This window comes from Hypanus sabinus, chromosome 3, assembly GCF_030144855.1.
Source record: "Hypanus sabinus isolate sHypSab1 chromosome 3, sHypSab1.hap1, whole genome shotgun sequence".
In the NCBI taxonomy this organism is placed as follows: domain Eukaryota; kingdom Metazoa; phylum Chordata; class Chondrichthyes; order Myliobatiformes; family Dasyatidae; genus Hypanus; species Hypanus sabinus.
Window position 1 is genome coordinate 182,401,478 of NC_082708.1, and position 22,193 is coordinate 182,423,670.

The 22,193-nt window shown below is 41.6% G+C and overlaps 1 protein-coding gene across 1 annotated transcript in view; it reads left to right on the forward strand.

Annotated features, from left to right (window-relative positions):
* Nucleotides 1-22,193, forward strand: part of LOC132391940 (dedicator of cytokinesis protein 2-like) — a 1,209,929-nt gene that overhangs the window by 1,081,543 nt on the left and 106,193 nt on the right. The gene's annotated exons all lie outside the window — the stretch shown is intronic.

The window sequence follows — 22,193 nt, forward strand, 5'->3', positions numbered from 1 at the left end:
TCATTCAACCATACATGAATACCCATGATATAGTCAAATGAAACAGCAATACTCTGGGCCAAAGCACAAGAAACAGTCCAAACAGTCATACGTGGTGTAAGGCACATATAGCACATATACAACAGCGAGCATATATAAAAAGCATTAAAATACAGTCATACAAAATAATATATAGAGCACGACCCTGAGTCCATGAATTTTGCGGTAGTCTGCAGTCCAACACATTGCAGTTTATTTTCTGCCAAGTGAGCACTGGGGGCAGCATTGACTCCAACTTGGAAAGTGCACCACACTGCCTCCAGCAGTGTCTGACTCCTTTGCCTCGCCCAGTCTAGTTCTCGCTATGACTGAGTCCAAGCAGCTCGCGCACCCTCCGCCCTCACCATCCACCCATAAACCAGTGAATTAGACTTGCAGCCTTCCACACCACCGATGTCCAACAGCATCTTGCAACCAGAAAAAAGGCGACAAAGACTGTTAGACTGCACGCCTCCTTCACGTGCTGACACCTCGCTGAAGCAGGCAGCACCATGGTCAGCACCAACTCCAGCTGCTTCAGTTTCTCTGCCAGCACGTGACTCGCTAATGGAGTAGAGCTGCAGGACTTTAAATTCTTAATGTCCCGTAGGGTCTTGACCGCATAGAAGCTGCTGCGTCCTAGCACGCGGTCATCTTACTGGAAGTCAGCTTTCAGTCATGGGGAGGTGGAGTAACGGTGGTTATTGAAACAATCCTTTGGTGAAAGGGAATGATAGATCATCAAATTTTCCTTCATGGGTTAAACTAAAGAAGGGAAAAAGACACAGGAGCAGGTTCTTCAGCCCAACGGACCTATGCTAGCCAAGATGCGCATCTGAACAAGTCCCATTTCCCCACACTTGGCCCATATGCATCGAAAGCTATCCTATCCGTGCACCCTATCCAAGTACCTTTTAAATGTTGTTAATGAACCTGCCTCAATCACTTCCTCTGGCAGCTCATTCCGGATATGGACTACCTTCCAGATAGAAACGTTGCCCCTAAGTTCTTAATAACTCTCTCTCCTCTTCTCTTTAGTTCTTGTTTCCCCAATCCTTAAACTCACTAAGGTGCATTCACCATATTAATGCCCCCTAAAATTTTATACACTGCTGAAAGGTTCACAGTAATACACAATAAATGCTGGAGGAACTCAGCAGGTCAGGCAGCATCAATGGAAAGGAATAAGCAGTCGAGATTTTGGGCCGAGACCCTTCAAGATTCCTTCTCCTTTGCTCCAATGAAAATCATCCCGAACTGCTCAATCCTTCTCTATAACTCAGTCCCTCAAGTTCTAGTCACTTCCTTTTAAATCTTCTCAGTATCCTTTCCAGCTTAGTGACGTCTTTCCTACAGCAGGATGTTCAAAACTCCACATAATTGCACAAGTAGTTCATTTTGGTGGGTCAAATTTCAGGGGGAATCTTATACCCAGCATTTAGCAAGCCCAGCAGGAGACGTTGGTTGGGTGGGTGGAACCATTTTGGTTTGGTTCCAAGAAGATCAGGAGAAGGAGTATCAAAGGATAACACTTGTACTGTAGTGATAATAATTCAGTTAGATTTCATGAAGTTATGTTAAAAAAAGTCAAATAAAATAAATAAAGATCTGAATTGAGATCAAGCCATTTTTCTTAACTAAATTAAGAAGTTGAGTTAAGAAACAAGTACTTGGAGGTAAATCAATCTCAATAGCAGAAAGAAAAACAGGATAAACTAGTTTGAGAAAGGAAATGTTACAAACCTCAAAGTCTATGATCATAAGCTGCATTTTGCACCCAAAAAAAAGAGAATCTGAGCACATTTCACTGGTTTTGGCATCATTACACAGCCGACTGTGTACTTTCAGATCAAATTTTAAATATTTTTAACTATATATAAGGGTTGGAATAATCTAGTTCCTCTGTATATTTTGGAGTGTCTATCACCGTTCATCCCTGATCATGATCATGGATTTGCAAATATTGGTTGGGCTGGTACTATGGAACTCTTCAAAGCACTTCTGAACACCTACTTTTTTTAATTTGACCAACTTATCGTTCGTTTGTTTGTTATGTGCCATGTCATATGCCGTGTGTGATCATGGTCTTTCCATGACCACGATTGTTCTTTGCGCATTTTTCTACATAAACAGTTTTCTATTGTCTTCTGGGCAGTGTCTTTACAAGCTGTACAAGATAGGTGACTCTCCCTACCCTCAGCCTTTATCAATATTCTGCCTGGTATCAGTGGTCGTAAAACCAGCAACTGTGATCTGCGCCAGATGCTCATACGACCATTCACCTGCTCCCATGCCTCACTGACACTGATTTGGAAGGGAGGGGTCTAAACAGGTGTTACACCTTCTCTAAAGGTGACCTACAAGCTAGAAGAAGGAAGGACTGCCTCACATGTCCCTTGGTAGAGATGTATATCTACCCTTGATGTTATTACATTTCTATAAATTGGTGAATTCAACTACATTTTATTCTATATAATGGTTCTTTTTAAGTATGATTTTTAATTTAGTCTTATATTTTAATGACTATATTGATTTATCTTTACAATGGAGCCTATATCTTAATGTAAGGTGCTATATAAATAAAGTTATTATTATTGTACATGGTTGAGCCAGAGCAAGTGTTAGAGCTCAGTACAGCAGAGAGCAGAAAAGAGTTTAGAAACTGTGGGACTGAAATTTTAAAAAGACATTACAGAAACCAATTGGGTAGGAAACACTACTAACAATTACATCAAATAATATCTATAGGTCTTATATCTCGACAAAAAGAACAAGATTATATAATTGTAAAATGAATAAGGCCAAGTAAAGGTCATTTTTGAGTGGAGGCAGAGTATGTGGCTAATGTTTCTAAAGAATACTTATACCTGCCTTCACTAGAGGGAGTGATGTCAAAGTGGTAGAGACTCTATGAGTCAAACACAGTGATTGGGAGAAAATTAAGCATACAAACCATAACAGCATAAGACATAGGATTAGGCTATTTGGCCCATTTAGTCTGCTCTGCCATTCCTTCATGACTGATTTATCATCCCTATCAAGTCTATTCTCCGACCTTTTCCCTGTAACCTTTGACACCCTTAAGATATCAGGAACCTAACAACCTCTGCTTTAAGTATACCCAATGACTTGGCCTCCATAGCTGTCCATGGCATTGAATTCCACAGATTCACCACCCTCTGGCTGAAGAAATTCCTCCTCATCTGTGTTCTAAAAGGAGGTCCTTGGATTCCGAGACTGCTCTCTGATCGTAGACACTCCTGCTGTTGGAGGAATGATAAGATGAAGATATGTGAAAAATATTATCGGTGTGGTTGACTGCAAGGAAAAATTTGTTATATGACAGGAACATACAGATGGTGTATCTGTAGCAAAGAGTTCCACAGATTCACACTCTCTGGCTAAAGAAATTCCTGCTCATCTCCATTCTAAAAGGAGGTCCCCTCTATTCTGAGGCTGTCTCCTCTGGACTTAAACTCTTCCATCGTAGGAAACAACCCCTCCACATCCACCCTTTCAAGGTCTTTCGATATTTGATAGGTTTCAAAGAGGTCACCCCTTATTCTTCTGTATTCTAGTGAATGCAGGCCCAGAGCCATCAAACACTCTTTATATGAGAAGCCATTCAATCCTGGAATCATTTTTATAAATCTCCTTTGAACCCTCTCCAGTTTCAGCACATCCTTTCTAAGGTAAGGGGCCAAAAATGCTCACAATACTCCAAGTGAGGCGTCACCAGTGTTTTATAAAGTCTCAGTATTACATCCTTGCTTTTATATTCTAGTTATCTGGAAATGATGCTAACATTGCATTTGCCTTCCTCAGCACCCTCAAGTTGCAAATTAACCTTTGGGGAATGCTGTACAATGAGTACCAAGTCCCTTTGCATCTCAACGTTTTGTATTTTCTCTCCACTTAGAAAATAATCAACCCTTTCATTTCTTCTACCAAAGGGCACGGCCGTTTCTTTTCCCATTCTCCTAATCTGTTTCAGTCTTTCAGTAGCCTCTCTACTTCCTCAAAACCACCTGCCCCTCCACCAATATTAATATTGTCTAAAAATATTGCTCCCAAGTCCATTTGCACCTCCAGTTTCTTTATTCATTTACCGAAGTGCATAACCATACAGTTCTCTACACTGTATTCCATCTGCCGCTTCTTCACCCATCTCCTAATCTGTTCAGGTTCTTCTAAAGCCTCCCTGCTTCCTCAGCACTACCTGCCCTCACACCTGCCTTCCTATCATGGTCAATACTGGTTACAAAGCCATCAATTATAGCATCCAGATCATTGATATATAGCATGAAATTTTCCTGTGGAACACCACTAGTCACCAGCAGCCAACCGTTATTCCCCCTCTTTGCTTTCTGCCAGTCTGCCATCAGTTCTGATGCGTTTAACAGGGTAAATGCTGCAGAAATTGTTACCCAGATTAGTAATTTTGGTGTAAAAAAAATCATTGAGAAGGTAAGGATGGAATACGTCAGTAAGCTAGTCAATAATATTAAAGAGTATACCAAAAGTTTCTTCAGATACATAAAGTGTAAAAGAGAGGTGAGAATGGATATGGGACCACTGGAAAATGCTGGAGAGGTAGTAATGGGAGACAATGAAATAGCAAACATACTGAATAAGTTTTTTGCATCAGTTTTCACTGTGGAAGACACTAGCAGTATGGTGGAACTTCCAGGTGTCAGGGAACATGAAGTATATGAAGATGCCAAAGCTAGAGAGAAGGTTCTTGGGAAATTGAAAGGTCTGAAGGTAGATCAGTCATCTGGACCAGATGGTGTACACCCCAGAGTCCTGAAAGAGGTGGCTGAAGAGACTGTGGAGACATTAGTAATGGTCTCTCAAGAATCACGAGATTCTGGAATGGTTCCGGAGAACTGGAAAACTGCAGATGTTACTCCACTCTTCAAGAAGGGAGAGAGGCAGAAGAAAGGAAACTGTAGGCCAGTTACTCTGACCTCAGTGGTTGGGAAGATGTTGGACTCTATTAATCCTAAGGTTCCAGAATACTTGGAGGCACATGATAAAATAGGCCATAGTCAGCATGGATTCCTTAAAGAAAAATCTTCCCAATAAATCTGTTGGAATTGTTTAAAGAAGCAAAAAGCAGGATAGAGAAAGGAGAATTGGTTGATTTTGTGTACTTGGTTTTTCAGAAGACCTTTCACAAGATGCCGCACATGAAGCTGCTTAACAAGCTATGGATTACAGAGGAGATTCTGGCATGGATAAAGTGGTGACTGATGGGCAGGAGGCTAAGAGAGACTTTTCTGGCTGGTTGCCAGTGACTAGTGGTGTTCCACCGGGCTCTGTGATGGGACTAATTATTTTTATGTTATATATTAATAATTTGGATGATGGAATTGATGACTTAGTTGCAAAACTTGCAGGCTATAAGAAGATAGGTGAGGGGCAGGTATTTTTGAGGAAGTAGAGAGGCTAAAAAAGGACCGACAGACTAGGAGAATGGCCAAAGAAATGGCAGATGGAATAGAGTATTAGGAAGTGTGTGGTCTTGCATTTTGGTAGAAGAAATGAAAGCATTGACTATTTTCTAAATGGAGAGAAAATACAAAACCCTGAGGTGCAAGAGGAGACTTTGTGCAGGAGTCCATAAAGGTTAATTTGCAGATTGAGTCTGTGGTGAGGAAGGCAAATGCAATGTTAACATTAATTTCAAGGGGACTAGAATATAAAAGCAAGGATGTAAATTTGAAACTTTGTAAAGCACTGGTGAGGCCTCACTTGGAGTACTGTGAGCAGGTTTGGGCCCCTTATCTGAGAAAGGGTGTGCTGAAACTGGAGAGGGTTCAAAGGAGGCTCACAAAAGTGATTCCAGGATTGAATGGCTTGTCATAGAAGAGCTCTGGGCTTGCATTCACAAGAATTCAGAAAATGAAAGGTAATCTCATTGAAACCTATCAAATGTCAAAAGACCTTGATAGAGTGGGTGGAGAGACTAATACCAGAGGACACAGCATCAGAATAGAGTGGCGTCCTTTTAGAATGGGGATGCAGAGGAATTTCTTTAGCTAAAGAGTGGTGAATCTATGGAATTCATTGCCACAGGCAGCTATGGATGCCAAGTCTTTCAGTATTTTTAAAGCAGAGGCTAATAGATTCCTGATTGGTCAGGGTATGAAGGGATACAGGAAGAAGTCAGGAGATTGGAGATGAGAGGAAAATTAGATCAGCCATGATGAAATGACAGATCAGACTCGATGGGCCAAATGGCCTAATTCTGCTTCTGTATCTTATGGTCTTATAGTGTAGTTGGAAGTGCAGCAAATGGAATTTAATCTGCAGAAGTGCATGGTAATTATAGAACATGCACTCAGTGGCCATTTTATTTGGTACGGCTGTACACCTGCTCGTTACTGCAAATATCTAATCAGTGAACCATCTCAATACAAAACAGCACGCAGACGGGGTAAAGAGGTTTAGTTGTTGTTCAGACCAAACATTAAAATGGGGAAGAAATGTGATCACTGAATGCACAAGATGTCGAATCGTGAAGTGACTTGGCTACAGCGGAAAAAGGCCATGAATTTACACTTAGTGGTCACTTTATTGTTCTACAACATAGAACACTACAGCAACGTACAGGCCCTTTGACCCACAGCATTGTAACAACCCTTTAACCTACCTTAAGATGAATCTAACCCTTTCCTCCAACATAGCCCTCCAATGTTCTATCATCCATGAATCTACTTTAAGAATTTCTTAAATACCGCTAAAGTATCTTCCTTTACCACCAATCCTGGAAGGGTATTCCACACACCCACAGCTCTGAGCGGGGTAAAAAAGAACACTGAGCACCCCCCTACGCCTCCCTCCAATCATCTTAACACCCCTGGCATTAGCCATTTAGCCCTGGGAAGAAGTGTCTGGCTGTCCACTCAATCTTTGCATCTTCTCATGTTGTTTACTTCTATTAATTTATTTATAGAGGTACAACAAGGCAAGAGGATGTATTCAGAGGGAGAATGTAATGGGAGAATAGTGAGAGGTGTAGAGAAATATGCATCCATCATTTCATCCACCCACTGAAGCTCCCTGGAATCTTACATTTCAGTCAATACCAGTGAGAACTGCCCGACCTTGTTTCAAGGTTGTTTCAAAAGACAACTCCCTCAACACAAGAAATAACTGAGTGACCTTCTCTGAACCCCTTGAGCAAGGTGACAAATACATGTGGTATTCCTCTGTGGTCTCACCAACAACTTTTTTTTTAGCTATGCAATGCAGCAATAGGCGCTGTTCCTTTCATTACACCCATGTGAACAATTAACTACTAACCCGTATACCTTTGGAATGTGAGAGGAAACCCACATGGTCACATGGTGAACGCACAGACTCTGTATAGAAGGCAAAGGAATTGAACCAGGGTCAATGGTGTTGTAACATCATTACGCTGCACCACTCCAAATGTACAGGTTTGACAGACTTTATGTCAAGCTTTAACAATGTGCCGAGAAGAACAGAGTTTATGCATTGGTTCACACTATTAATTTTCCACATAAAGAACAACTCCATCTCAAGAATTAATTCATAACTCAGCGACAAAGCTCTCTGAAGTAGAGTGTTCAAAAGGTTCGCAACCCTGTGATATAACAAATTCCACCAAATCTGCACTTAATTAGTTGATCCCGTTTCAAATTCACTCATCAGAGTGACCACTTCTCGAGCATTTACCCTGTCAAGTGCCATCAAATCTGATGGCACACCAGCAGGAAGCAAAGAGTGGGAATAATGGGGACATTTTCTGGTTGGCTGTTGACTAGTGGTGATCCACAGGGAGATGTTTATGTTATATGTCAATGATCTGGATGATGGAATTGATGGTTTTGTAGCCAGGTTTGCTCACAATATGAAGATAGGGGCAGGTGGTGTTGAGGAAGCAGGGAGGATATAGAAGAACCTGGACAGATTTGGAGAATTGGCAAAGAAATGGCAGGTCGAATACAGTGTCGGGAAGTACATGGCCATGCATTTTTGTAGAAGAAATGGAAGTGTTAACTATTTTCTAAATGGAGAGAAAATAGAAAAAACTAAGGTGCAAAGGGACTTAAGAGTACTTGTTCAGGATTCCATAAAGGTTAATTTGCAGGTTCGGTCTGTGGTGAGGAAGGCAAATGTGATGTTAACATTCATTTCAAGAGCACTAGAATATAAAAGCAAGGATGTAATACTGGTGAGACTTTATAAAGCACGTGGTCAGTCTTCACTTGGAGGATTGTGAGCAGTTTTGGGCCCCTGATCTTAGGTGTAGGGGCAGATAGTTTAGAGGAAGTAGAGAGGCTACAGAAGGATTTAGAAAGTTTAGGAAAATGGGCAAAGAAATGGCAGGTGGAATACAGTGTTGGGAAGTGTATGGTCATGCACTTTGGTAGAAGAAATGAAAGGGCTGATGATTTTTAAATGAAGGAAAACGTACAAAAAAGTGAGGCAGAAAGGGATTTGGGAGGCTTGTGCAGGATTCCCTGAAGGTTAACTTGAAGGTTGAGTCTGTGGTGAGGAAGGCAAATGTGATGTTAACATTCATTTCATGTGTACAGTCAATGTTTCAGGCCAAAACTTTGACTGTACTCTTTTCCATGGATGCTGCCTGGCCTGCTGAGTTCCTCCAGCATTTTGTGTGTGTTACTTAGTCTCTTTCCATCCTATATGATTCTAAGATTCTTGAGGAAATCAATGCCCAGACAATGTCCAATATGATGTATACCATAAATACCAGCTCTCCTCTCTTCTCACAAAGATTTGAAGCTTAGAACATAGAACATTACAGGTATAGTACAGTACAGGCCCTTTGGCCCAAGATGTTGCACTGACTCTTTAACCCACTCTAAGATCAATCTAACTCTTCCCTCTAACATAGTCCTCTATTTTTATATCATCCATGTGCCTATCTAATATGTTCTTAAATGGTCCTAATGTATCTGCCTCTACCCCCACACCTGACAGGGCATTCCATGCACTCACCACTCTTTGTGGAAAAAAAATGACATTTATTTCACCCCCCCATTCTCTCCTCCAATCACTTTATAATCATGCCCCCCATATTAGCCATTTTCACCTTGGGAAAAAGTCTCCAGCCGTCCACTCAATCTATGACTCATCATTTTGTACACTTCTATCAAGTCAACTCATTCTCCTTTGCTCTGGAACAAAAAACCCTCATTTACTCAAAAGATCTTCATAAGACATGAGATTTCTCCAAGTCTGAATCAGGCTGAGTACCCAGCTAATGCATATTGATGATTTATGCACTGAACATCCCAACTTATATAAGATTAATGTTTATGCTTGACATTCTCATTAATATTTTTCACACTTGTGTTTTCCCTTTGATTATCTTTGTGGCCATTGTTGAAGCAATGGTAAAATTTAATTTCAATTTTTTTCCTCATGAATCAACCTTGTTGCTCGTATCTGTGTCTCTATTCTGCCTACACGTCACTCCCCTCATCTAACTAGTGTTCCTAGCAGCAGTGTTACCTGCCGGTCCTGAGTCTCAAAGAATAAATATACATTGCTGCCTGTGATCAGGGAGAAATGATGCAGGAAAATCTATATCTCATGGTCGAGAATCACTCCTCACTTTTTCAAAACAGTTTCTTTAAAATTCATTTAACAAGCAGATGGTCATTTGATTTAATATTTCATCTGCGTTCATTGGAGAATCAGCAAGAAAATTGAGTTCAGACACTTGAATCGCAATCTTCTGAGCTCGTTAACTCATACAGAGTTTGAGACTCCTTGTCTGGCAGTACCTCAGATGTAAAGCTTATCAGTGCTGTTTAGCAATTCGATGAGCACTTTGAGCACTTTGCACTAAAATGGACTAACATGGATGCTGCCCAATCTGAGTTCCTCCAGCATTTTCCATGTGCTGGAAAAATTATTGTTCCAGTTGTATTCTCTCTTATAGAAGTTGTCTGTGATTTATGTTAAATTTATTTTTTTGTGTTTGTATGGTATGATGCAATGTGCCTGCAATACTACTGCAAGAGAGTTTTTCATTGCACCTGTGCATATATGGACGAGCATATGAGAATAAACTCGACATAATTCGGATTTATTCAAGCCTGTAACCTGAGTTTGTAATCTGTTGTTGCTTTACTGCTTGTTGTGTACTGCCAAGCTCTGTAGGTGTGCGATGTTGGCGCCAGAGTGGATGGCGACGCTCGTGGGGTGCCCCTTAGGCGTGTTGGTTGTGAACACAAATGACACATTTCACTGGATTTTTCGATGTACATGTGATAAATAAATCTGAATCTGAAAAACTGAAACTGATCTGTCTCAACTATGGGTCCTGAAATTTGCTCGGTCCCTGCCCTCCCCACCTCTGTAACCATCTCTGCAAGCTGCCTGATGCCTCTATCTTCTTTCTGGAATAGCTTCTCATGCACTCACCACCTTTTCCCCTGATCTATTGCATACTTATCTTCAGTGGCTTGGGTCCTAAGTTCTGAATATTCTTTTCATCATCTCCCAGGGGAGGGGGAAGGTAGATGGTTGGTGGGGGGGGGGGGAATTAAGTGAGAAGCTGCGAAGTGATAGCTTCACCTATCACCTACAAACTTGCACTCCTTCCCCTGCACCCACCTTTTTATTCTGACCACTTTCCCCCTTCCTTTCCAATCCTAATGAAGAGTCTTGTCCTGAAATGTTTATTTTATTCCTTTCCATAGATGCTGCCTGACCTGCTGAGTTCCTCCAGCTTTCTGTTGCTCTGGATTTCCAGCATCTGTAGAACGTCTTGTGTTCATAACGTGCCAGAGAAAGGGGTGGGGCAGGCATAATTACAACAATAAAGATATTTATGCAGGCACTTGGATAGGAAATGTTTAAGGGAATATGAGCCAAATGCAAGCATATGAAACTACAGTTCTGTGCAAAAGTCTTAGGCACCCTAGATTTTTTATATGGTTTCAGATGGTGTGGCCCCCACAGAACCTGTCTGGGATTACCTGGAAAGACAGAACCTAGCGACAATCTGCAGAAGAGCTGTAGCAAGTTCTGCAAGAGGCAGCCAATTTTCTTTAAAAATTGCATGACAGTGTACCAAAGAGAATTGATACAGTTTTAAAGGCAGAGGGTGGTCACACCAAATATTGATTTGATTTAGATTTTACTGCTTACTGCTCTTTGTGGTGAATTTTTGGATATTCAGAAGCCTTTCATTTCATTATTTTGGAAAGCATCTTCATTTTACAGATTTATTTTGCATGCACCTAAGACTTTTGCACACTACTATAGCTCAGATAGGCAACTTAGCCAGGGTGGACAGGTTGGGCCAAAGGTTCTGCTTCAGTGCCATATAACTCTACAACTCTAGCTAAGCTCGAGTCAATAGTGATTACAGTTCTGCTTACCCACTCCTTTAGATCAATGAACACAATCACTGTGCCGATTATTTCCAATTGCAACCACAACTGCTGGGGCCAGGAGGTTAACTTAGCTTTGCAGCAGAGTATTAAAGTTCCATTTTCACTTCAGCAATGAAATTAACCCTTTGTTGCCATCATCAGATTTAGTAATTGTTGTATATTTAATATTTCAGTCATATTTGAGTAATGTTGTAAATATTGTTTGATTAAGAACTCTGTTTAATTAGTTCATTACAGGTTATCTGTAAAAGTACATAAATGGCATACATCATCATGCCACTGCGTCATATGCAGGTGCCTCACTTAAAGTAAAAAAGAAACTAAAAGTGCACGAGTTATCTCCAGGCACCATATTTATGTTTTACTTAGTTTTTATGTTTTGGAGTTGCAAAACATAGCAGTGGTGATGAAGACATTTTGAACAAACTTGAGAAGGTTAGCTACGTATTGAAGCACAGCGAGGCATTCAAGTTTTTAAAAAAGTGCAGTAGAAATTGTCCAGTTTAAAAAGATAAAAAAATAAAGCTGCAGTTTCAGATGAAAAGTCTGATAATGATGAGGGTGACACAAGACAGAGTAACTTAGAGATTTATAATGTGAAAACTAATAGTAGATAAGCAATATGGCTTAGACCAGAAGTGAATGAAAATTAATTAAAATGGAATTGGACACTGGCTCAGCTGTTTCAGGCATTTCATATAATGAACTTGAATGGCATTTCAAAGATACTGAACTGAATCCGCCAAATAAGAATGTATACTGAAGAAAAGATGGCTCCAATGGGAATGACATTAGTAACAGTGAAATACATCAACCAGCAAGCCACTTTGGGCTTGTGTGTGGTAAAAACAGAAGGGCCAACATTGTATGGTCGTGAGCTGCCGAGGTAACTACAATTTGATTGGAGATCCGTGCACAACTTGCATGCCACATTCCCTACAAAAGAGTCTACTGAAAACAAATTAAGAAAGGTACTGAATGATGCCACAGCATTGTTCAAGGATGGTATTGGAAAATATAAATATATCAAGGATAAAATGGTGTTAAATGAAAATGTCACACCCAAGTTTACAAAGCCCATCCATTTCCTTAGAACATCCAGTGAATAGCCAGTGAGCTAGATCACATAGAGGCTGAAAGAATTCTTTAATTTGCTCAGTGGAGCCCATAGGCCCACCAGCCAAGAAGAATGGGTCTGTCGGGATCTGTGGTGATTCTAAGGTTACCATCAACCCTGTACTGAAAGCTGATCAATACCATCTGCCCAGGATAAAGGATATCTTTGCAAACCTTTCTGGGGGGGGGGGGGGGGAACACTTCAACAAAGTGGACTTAGCTGTGGTCTATCAGCAGATGGAGAAGAAAGGAGAGTCCAAAGTGTTTCTCACCATAAACAAAACATCCAAAAGGGCTCTATCATTATAATAAGCTTATTTTTGGAGTAGTGTGTGCACCTGCAATCTGGCAGAAAGCTATAGACGGGGTGCTGAAAGGCTTTCCAGGAACACAGAGTTACTTGGATGACATCATTGCTACCAGTATGGATGACAAGAAACATCTCCAAAATCTCAGGACGGTATTAAAAAGACTAGAAGATTATGGGCTCAGAGCACAATGCAACAAGTGTGAGTTCTTTAAACCAAGCATCACTTACTGTGGTCACACCATTGATGTACAAGGTTTACACAAATGTGGTGAGAAAATTCAAGCACTGGTGGATGTACCAAGGTCAAACGACTTGTCAGAGTTTTGGTTCTTTTTAGGATTTATCAATTACTATAACATGTTCCTGCCAAACCTGGCTACTGCTCTTCACCCCTTGAACTCATTACTACAGATTGGGAAGAAATGGCAATGGACAAAGCACTGTGAGGTGGATTTCAAAAAGAAGGGTGTTCCACCAACAGCAGTGGCAGCATGAATGCAAATATAGGCTCTGTTCCTTGGAGGACTCAATTACAAGGTCAAATTCAAGAGAACAAGTAATCATGGAAATGCTGATGGAGCATCTTGGAGAAAGGAGAAGAAAGGTGCCCAGAGTTGGCAGAACCACTTTCTGCAGTCTGAGAATCAATTCCTGCAATCACCACAGAGATTATTTCACAGCCATAAATTTCAATCATCAAGCAGAGTGAGCCCTTTGTCAGGAAAGATGTTATCCCACAAGAGTAAGAAAGCCTCCACAGCGAATAAAATCTATAGGCTTGAATGGGTCAAATTAAAATTACTATACTTTGGGCATCTACATATTTTGTAGTTATATAGTATACTGATATCCAGTACTTTGAAAAAGTCAGCAGCACACATATATATATAGCTAGGGTGCCTAAGAATTTTGCCTGTATTGCAGTAATTTTATATATTGCACTGTTAATATTTTACATGTCCATGACAACCAATTTAGTCTCATTTGCCGCATTTGGTCCATATTTCTCTTAGCTTTTCTGTCAAAATGTCAGACTGTTCCATGAACCCACTTTCCTGTGCCTACTATTTGTAATTACCTTTCCCAGGGAAGAATCTCTGAACATTCACCCCTGTCTATGCCCCTCTTGATTTTTACACACCTCTGTAAGTTCATCCCTCAGTTTCCTACACTCCAAGGAATAAACTCCTAGCCTGCCCAACCTCTCCCAACTTCTTCAAAATCTTCTTTGCACTCTTTCCAGCTTAATGAAATAATCCTGATAATAGGGTGACCAGATGTGTTATGAACCACATGCCTTATTAGCCACAGATGCAAGTCTTGCTTCGTGAAGCTTCTGTAAAGTGGGGCTGTGTGCTGTGTTATGTAAATTGAGGCTGTTGCATTTACTATTGAACTTTGGCGGGGAGGTGTGATTGTCCTTGCAAAGAAATGCCATGAAGCTAGTCATAGACTTGTACCTTGATGAATGATCCCTCCCATCTATCCAATAATCTCTTTAACCCCCTACCATCAGGCATGAGGTATTGTAGCAAGGGCCCCTCCTTGTCACTACCCAGGTCTCATTACATATGAAGTGTCCATAGTGTGATACTTTTTAACTTTTTGTCTAAATGCACCTTATTATTTGTTAATTTATTTGTGATAATATTGATTCATGTGCTGTGTGTTGTATGTACGGTGTTGTGCACCTTGGTCTGGAGGAGCGTTGTTTCATTTGACAGTATACACATATCAGGTTGAAAGTCCACAGACCTCACTTGAACCTAAACCTTTACTTTCCATTCCACTTCATCGAGAGCCTGCTGTTGACATGATGCTCATGTTTTGATTGAAGGACTGAGGTGAACTAATGGCTGCTTCTCATGCACATCAGTCACAGTGAGATCTGAGGCGTGACCTTTTCACTTCTGATTTGCTCTTCACGCCTCAAACTGTCAACCCAGTTTAGTACACATTAGCGCAGTGATGCAGCGACACAGCAAGACCAAGACGAACCTCATATCAACATTTGGCAAAGACAGTAGAAGGAGAGGAAAAGAGAAATTAAAAAAGAATAGCAAGGCGAGAAGACAGTAAAAATGAGGGTAATGTGGGAAGGGAGGGTATATCAATCTTAGAGGAGGTTAAAATGGTCAGCTGAACATCTTGGGGCAAAGGGCCTTGTAATGTGCTGTAATGTTCTGTGTTCCTTGTTGATAAACCTGATTTTGATATGGCTCTCTATTGTGGACCGAGAGTGAATGGGGCCAGGGAGAGGGGGATCATGGTCGGGAAAAGGGGAAGGGAGAAGGGAGGGAGCAGGAAGCATCAGAGACGCATTCTGTAATGATAAATAAACCAATGGTCTGGAGTCAAATGACCTTGCCTGGTTTCTCAGGGCTGGGTGTGTCTGCAGCACAACACCACCCACCCCTGGCCATCCTTTGCCACCTGCCTCACACCCCTCCCGTGGCACTCCACCCTCGCCATTCCCAATGTCCTTTACTCCCACCAGATTTACAAACTCACTCTCTGCTCCACATTGACAAATAGAGTACTGTGCAAAAGTCTCAGACACCTGTGCTATATACATGTGCTGGAGACTTCTGCACAGTACTATACATATGATTGAATCATAACTGACTTCCTGATGCACCATCAATAACTCTCGGAGACGGGAGGCGAACAATAGGCTTTTATTAGCAGCAAAAGTGACCACAACATCTTGAAGACTGAGGGTGGAGCAGTGCCTCCAATCGCCTTTATACAGGGGTCTGTGGGAGGAGCCACAGGAGCAGTCAGCAGAGGGGCGTGTCCAGACAGGTATACACATAGTTTACCACACTTCCTCTATTAGATAGTAATGGCATTGTGGGATTCGAACCCATGACTTTCTAACTGTAATGCTTCTAAGCAGCACTCCAGAACAGCTAAGGGATCAAGCCAGCATTCTGTTGATTCTTCCCAATAGCGACAATTGTTTAATCATCCCTTGATTGTCAGTGAGCTTTTCAAAGGGAATAGAATTAATTAGATCTCCAAAAACATATATAATTTCAACTTGCTTGCTTGATATATTTCATTAAAGTTTCTTGGAGCTTGGCTGAATACTGATAAATTGGATTACAGGTGGATTTTCAAGGTAAACATGACTGAACAAACATGCACATTAATCATAAAGATCCAAGTTTGATTTCCCTTTGGAAAAGAGGGAAAATAAAATCTAATTTAAAAGTAATTCTTTATGTCTTTCTTAGAGTCTTGGGAACAGCTTATAATGAAATAAATGTATCTGTTTTAATTGATACTTTATTATTTAACTTTAATATCTTTTGCTTTCATGTTATTTTTCAAGCAAGATTGCTCAGGTGAAAATATGATGTTTAATAATTTTGCCTGATTTAACATCATACTTGGATTAAGTGCCCTATTTAATTTGGCTTCAGGTTCTTTGGGTTTAACACACCAAGCATCCTAAGGAACCTCTTCTGCACCCTTTCCAAAGCCACCACATCCTTCCTATAATGGGCTGACCAAACTGTATGCAAAACTACAGAACAATATGCACAAAATGCTGCCGGAACTCAGCAGGTCAGGCAGCGTCTATGGAGAAGAATAAGCAGTCGACATTTCAGGCTGAGAAATAGGAGTAGGCCATCTGGCCCATCGAGCCTGATCATTCAATAAGATCATGGCTGATCTAACCATGGACTCATCTCCACCTTCCTGCCTTTTCCCTATAACCCTTAATTCCCCTTCCATGCAAAAATCTATCCAACCTTGTCTTAAATATATTTACTGAGGCAGCCTCCACTGTTTCAATGGGTCGAGAATGCCACAGAGTCACCACTCTCTGGGAAAAGCAGTTCCTCCTCATCTTTGTCCTAAAATCTACTCCCCCGAATCTTGAGGCTAGGTCCCCTGGTTCTAGTCTCATCTAGCAGTGGAAACAGCTTTCCTGCCTCTATCTTGTCAATCCCTTTCACAATTTTGATGATGAGAGGCGTTGATCTTGTGGATAGTCAGAGGCTTTTCAGGGGCTGAAACAGCTAGCATGAGAGGGCACTGCTTTAAAGTGCTTGGAAGCAGGTGCAGAGGAGATATCAGGGGTAAATTTTTTATACAGAGAGTGGTGAATGCGTGGCCAGCGACAGTGGTGGAGGTCTTCTAAGAGTCTCCTGGACTCTTATCTCCCATTGCATCCATAGCATCTCTCTTTGGCGTGTTAAATGTGTCCTCCACCATGAAGACTGACACACAACAGTCACTCAAAGTCTCGGCAATTTCCTCACTACGCAATATCAATTCCCCCTCCTCGTCCTCCAAGGGACCCGCATTCACTTTTGCCACTCCAGGACTCCAGATGCGGCTTACCTGGAGTTCTATAAATTTGCAACATTGCAACACACACTCAGTAGCCACTTTGTTACCCAATAAAGTGGCCACTGAGTGTATGTTCATGGTCTTCTGCTGCTGTAGGCCATCCACTTCAAAGTTTGACGAGGTCTTAGAGATGGTCTTCTGCACACCACTGTTGTAATACATGGATATTTGAGTTGCTGCCATCTTCCTGTCAGTTGGAAACAGTTTGACCTCTCTCGTTAACAAGGCATTGTCACCCACAGAACTGTTGCTCACTGGATTTGTTTTTGTTTCTTCCACCTTTCTCTGTAAACTCTAAGGACAGTTCTGCAGGAAAATCCCAGGAGACCAGCAGTTTTTGTGATAAGATCATAAGACCAAAAGGTATAAGAGCAGAATTAGGCTATCTAGCCCATCAAGTTTGCTCTGCCATTTCATCATGGCTGATCTTTTTCTTTTCTCTTCCTCAACCCCAGTTTCTCCCCATAACCTTTGATGCCAGGTCCAATCAAGAATGTATCAATCTCTGCCTTAAGTACACCCAATGACTTGGCCTCCACAGCTGCACGTGGCAACAAATTCCATAAATTCCACACCCTCTGGCTAAGGAACTTTCTCAGCATCTCTGTTTTGAATGGACACCCCTCTATCCTGAGGCTGTACCCTCTTGCCCCAGACTCTCCCACCATGGGAAACATCCTTCCCACATCTACTCTGTCTCGGCCTTTCAATATTCAAAAGGTTTCAATGAGATCCCCCTTCATCCTTCTAAATTCCAGCGAGTACAGACCCAGAGCCATCAAACATTTCTCATATTATATTCCCTTCATTCCTGGAATCATCCTTGTGAACCTCCTCTAGTCCCTCTAGAATGCCAGCACATCTCCTCTAAGAAGAGGAACCCAAAACTGTTCACAATACTCAAGGTGAGGCCTCACCGGTGCCTTATAAAGCCTCAGCATCACATCCATGCTCTTATATTCTAGACCTCTTGAAATGAATGCTAACATTGCATTTGCCTTCCTCACCACTGACTCAACCTGCAAGTTAACCTTTAGGGTGTTCAGCACAAGGACTCCCAATTCCCTTTATATCTCAGATTTTTGGATTCTCTCCCTGTTTAGAAAATAGTCCGCACATTTATTTCTACTACCAAAGTACATGACCATACATTTTCCAACATTATACTTCATTTGCCACTTTCTTGCCCATTCTCCTAATCTGTCTAAGTCCTTCTGCATCTTTCCTGTCTCCTCAACACCACCTGCCCCTCCACCACTCTTCATATCATCTGCAAACTTGGCCATATCATCTTAAATCATTTATATTCAGCATAAAAAGAAGTGGTCCCAACACCAACCCCTGCAGAACACCACTAGTCATTGGCAGCCAAACAGAAAAGGATCCTTTTATTCCCACTCACTGCCTTCTTCCAATCAGCCATTGCACTAACCACATTAGTAACTTTCCTGTACTACCATGGGCTCTTAACTTGGTAAGCAGGCTCATGTGTGGCATCTTGTCAAAGGCCTATTGAAAATCCAAATATACAACATCCACTGCATCCACTTTATCTATCCTACTTGTAATCTCCTCAAAGAATTCCAACAGGTTCGTCAAGCAGGATTTTCCCTGAAGGAAACCATGCTGACTTTGTCCTATCTTGTCCTGTGTCACCAAGTACTCCATCACCTCATCCTTAACAATTGAGTCTAACATCTTCCCAACCACTGAGGTCAGGCTAACTGATCTATAATTTCCTTTCGGTTGCCTTCCTTCTTTGTTAAAGAGTGGAATGACATTTGCAATTTTCCAGTCTTCTGGTGCCATGTCAGAGTCCAATGATTTTTGAAAGATTGTTTCTGATGCCGCCACAGTCTCTAACGCTACCTCTTCAGAACCCTAGGGTGCAGTTCCTCTGGTCCAGGTGACTTGTGTATTTTTAGGTTTTTGAAATAGTTATACCACCCCATCTGACACCAACAAACATTCATTGGTCAAAGTCACTTAGATCACATTTCCTCCCCATTCTGATGTTTGGTCTGAACAACAGAACCTCTTGACTTTGTATGCTTTTATGCATTGAGTTGTTGCCACAGTTGGTTGATTAGGTGCAACACACACAAAATGCTGAAGGAACTCAGCAGGGCAGGCAGCATCTATGGAAAAGAGTGAACAGTTAACGTTTTGGTCCGAGACCCTTCATTGACCCCTGATAAAGGCTCTCGGCTTGAAATGTCAACTGTTTACTCTTTTCCATAGATGCCGCCTGGCCTACTGATTTCCTCAGCATTTTATGTATGCTGCTTTGGGTTTCCAGCATCTGCAGACTTTCTTCTGGCTGTTTAGATATTTGCATTAATAAACAGCTATAGTGGTGTACCTAATAAAGTGGCCACTGAACATAACTTCCCGACTCTTGAAGTGTGTCAAACGTTTCCTGTACCATTCTGTCAGCCTGCACTTGCTGATTTACACTGGATCCTGGTCTACTTACAAATTCTGCCCTTGGTTTTCAAAACCTCATTCAAGCCTCCACAATCTTGAAGTTCCACCAGATCTTCAGTTCACTCTCTTCTGCTTTGTTCACTGCTTCCTCCCGCTGCCCAACCTCTGACGCAGCCTCACAGTGCCACCATCCTGGGGTCAATCTTGACCTCTGGTGCCGTGTAGAGTTTGAGTGTTTTGGGCAGCGCAGCAGTGTAGTGGTTTAGCGCAACACTTTACAGCCCCATCGGTCACTATTTGGCATTTAACACTTGCCACTGTCTTTAAGGAGAGTGTACATTCTCCCTGTGACCTCTTGGGTTTCCTTCCAAAGATGTACAGGTTAGGGTTAGTGAGTTGTGAACATGCCACGTTGGCACCAGAAGCATGGCACCACTTGCGGGCTGCCTCCCATACATCTTCCGACTGTGCTGGTTGTTGATGCAAACAACGCGCTTCATTGTATGCGTCAATGTAGACACAGCACCTAAAGCGAATCTGCATCTAAATCTAAATGAGGGCCTGGCTAGCTTTTTGGAAAGCCTGGTCAAGGTAGACAGTTTCCAAGTTGACTTCCAGAAATTCTAGTGCAGACTTCACCAGCACAGCCTTGGAGAGGGGTTGTCTGCTTGCACAAGACCTGCCATAAGAATCCCTGCAGGGCATGGGGTGTGTGTCAGAGTAGAGTCTTTAAGCTCGTCTTATTTGACCAGTATGCCTGTGAGTCTGGACTAGTCGGATCTTGCCAAAGTAAAATTTAATTTCAAAGTATGTAAATATTACCTTATACTTCCTAGAGATTTATTTTCTTGCAGTAGTATAAAGAAATACAATAGAATTTCTGAAACGCTCTACATAAACCAAGGCTGACAAATAACCAATGTGCAAAAGAGGACAAATTGTGTAAATAAAACAATACTGAGAATATGAATTCTAATACAAATAATAAAAAATAATACTGACAGCATGATGTGTTTAAAATCAAAGGAGGTATGGATAGGGAGAATGCACACAGACTCTCCCCACCCCCCCCCCCCCCCACAACCCAGGAAAAGGGAATGAAAAGCTAGGACGCGTGGGTTCAAAATGAGAGGAGAAAAAATTGTAAAAGGGACAACTTCTTCACACAGAAGGTGATACGTATTTGGAAAGAGCAAGTACACTATAGAACAATAAAACATTTAAAAGACAGTGGGGCAGGTGCACGAATAGGAAAGATTTAAAGCAGGGTTTCCCAACCCAGGATCCACAAATCCTTTGGTTAATGGTAGGGCTCCATGGCATAAACAAATTTGGAACCTCTGGCTTCGAGAGAGATGGGTCAAATGCAGGGAAGTTGGATGAACTTAGATGGGCATCTTGATCAGCATGGGTGAGTCAGGCTGAAGGACCTGTTTCAGTGCTGTATTATTCTGTGACGAATGGTTCAAAGGCCAGAATGGCCATCGCATTTATGGAATGTAATTGAATAAAAAAGCTTGAGTCAGTAGACTGCTTCAATATTTCAATGGATTAATTCCAAGCATCATTTCAATATCAGAACCTTCCAGGTCCAATATAGTGGGACATTACTCAGAGCAAAACACAATATTTGATATGGAGTCTAGTAAATCATCATGTGACAGGGATAAGGAGTTTAGTTATGACGGATAGCAGGTGATGGTTCTTCAAAATAACAAATCCAATGTTACAAGCACAAGAGATTCTGCAGCTCCTAGAAAATCCAGAGCAACACACACAAAATGCCAGAGGAATTCAGCAGGTTAATGGAAAAGAATAAACAGTCAACATTTTTGGAGGAGAGCACTTCATCAGATTGGACTGGAAGGAAACAGAAGCCAGAAAGAGAGGGTGGGGTCAACAATCCAATGTTATCACTTCGGAAAACTGTAATTTTTAGTATTCCAAAGGAATTAGGAAAAATTAATTTTATTGTCATAGCTTAACTTTGCTATCCACAGATGGTATCGGATCTGCTGTTTATTTCCAGATTTTTCCCCACTACAGACAGGTTTTTCTGGTAGCCATCCATTTCGTTTCTACTTCCCATTCCCATTCAGACATGTCAGTCCATGACCTCTTCTGCTGTCACAATGAGCCCACTCTGAGACTGGAAGAGCAACACCTTATATTCTGTCTTGGTAGCCTCCAGCCTGACAGAAAGAACATTGATTACTCTAACTTCTTGTAATATCCCTCCCTTCTCGCTTTTCTCTTCTCCATTTCCGATTCTTCCTGTGGTGCCTTTCCACCTTCCCTTTCTCTCATGGTCCACTCTCCTCTCCAGTCAGATTCCTCCTTCGGCCCTTTACCTTTTCCACCCAGCTTATTACTTCATCCCCACTCATCTATCCTGCTTTCAGATATCATCTGCCAGCTTGTACTCCTTCCCATCTCCTCACCTTCCTATTCTGGCTTCTTCTACCCATCCTCTCCAAGCCTGATAAAGAATGTCAACTGTTTATTCCTTTCCATAGTTGCTGCTTGACCTGCTGAGTTACTCCAGAATTTTT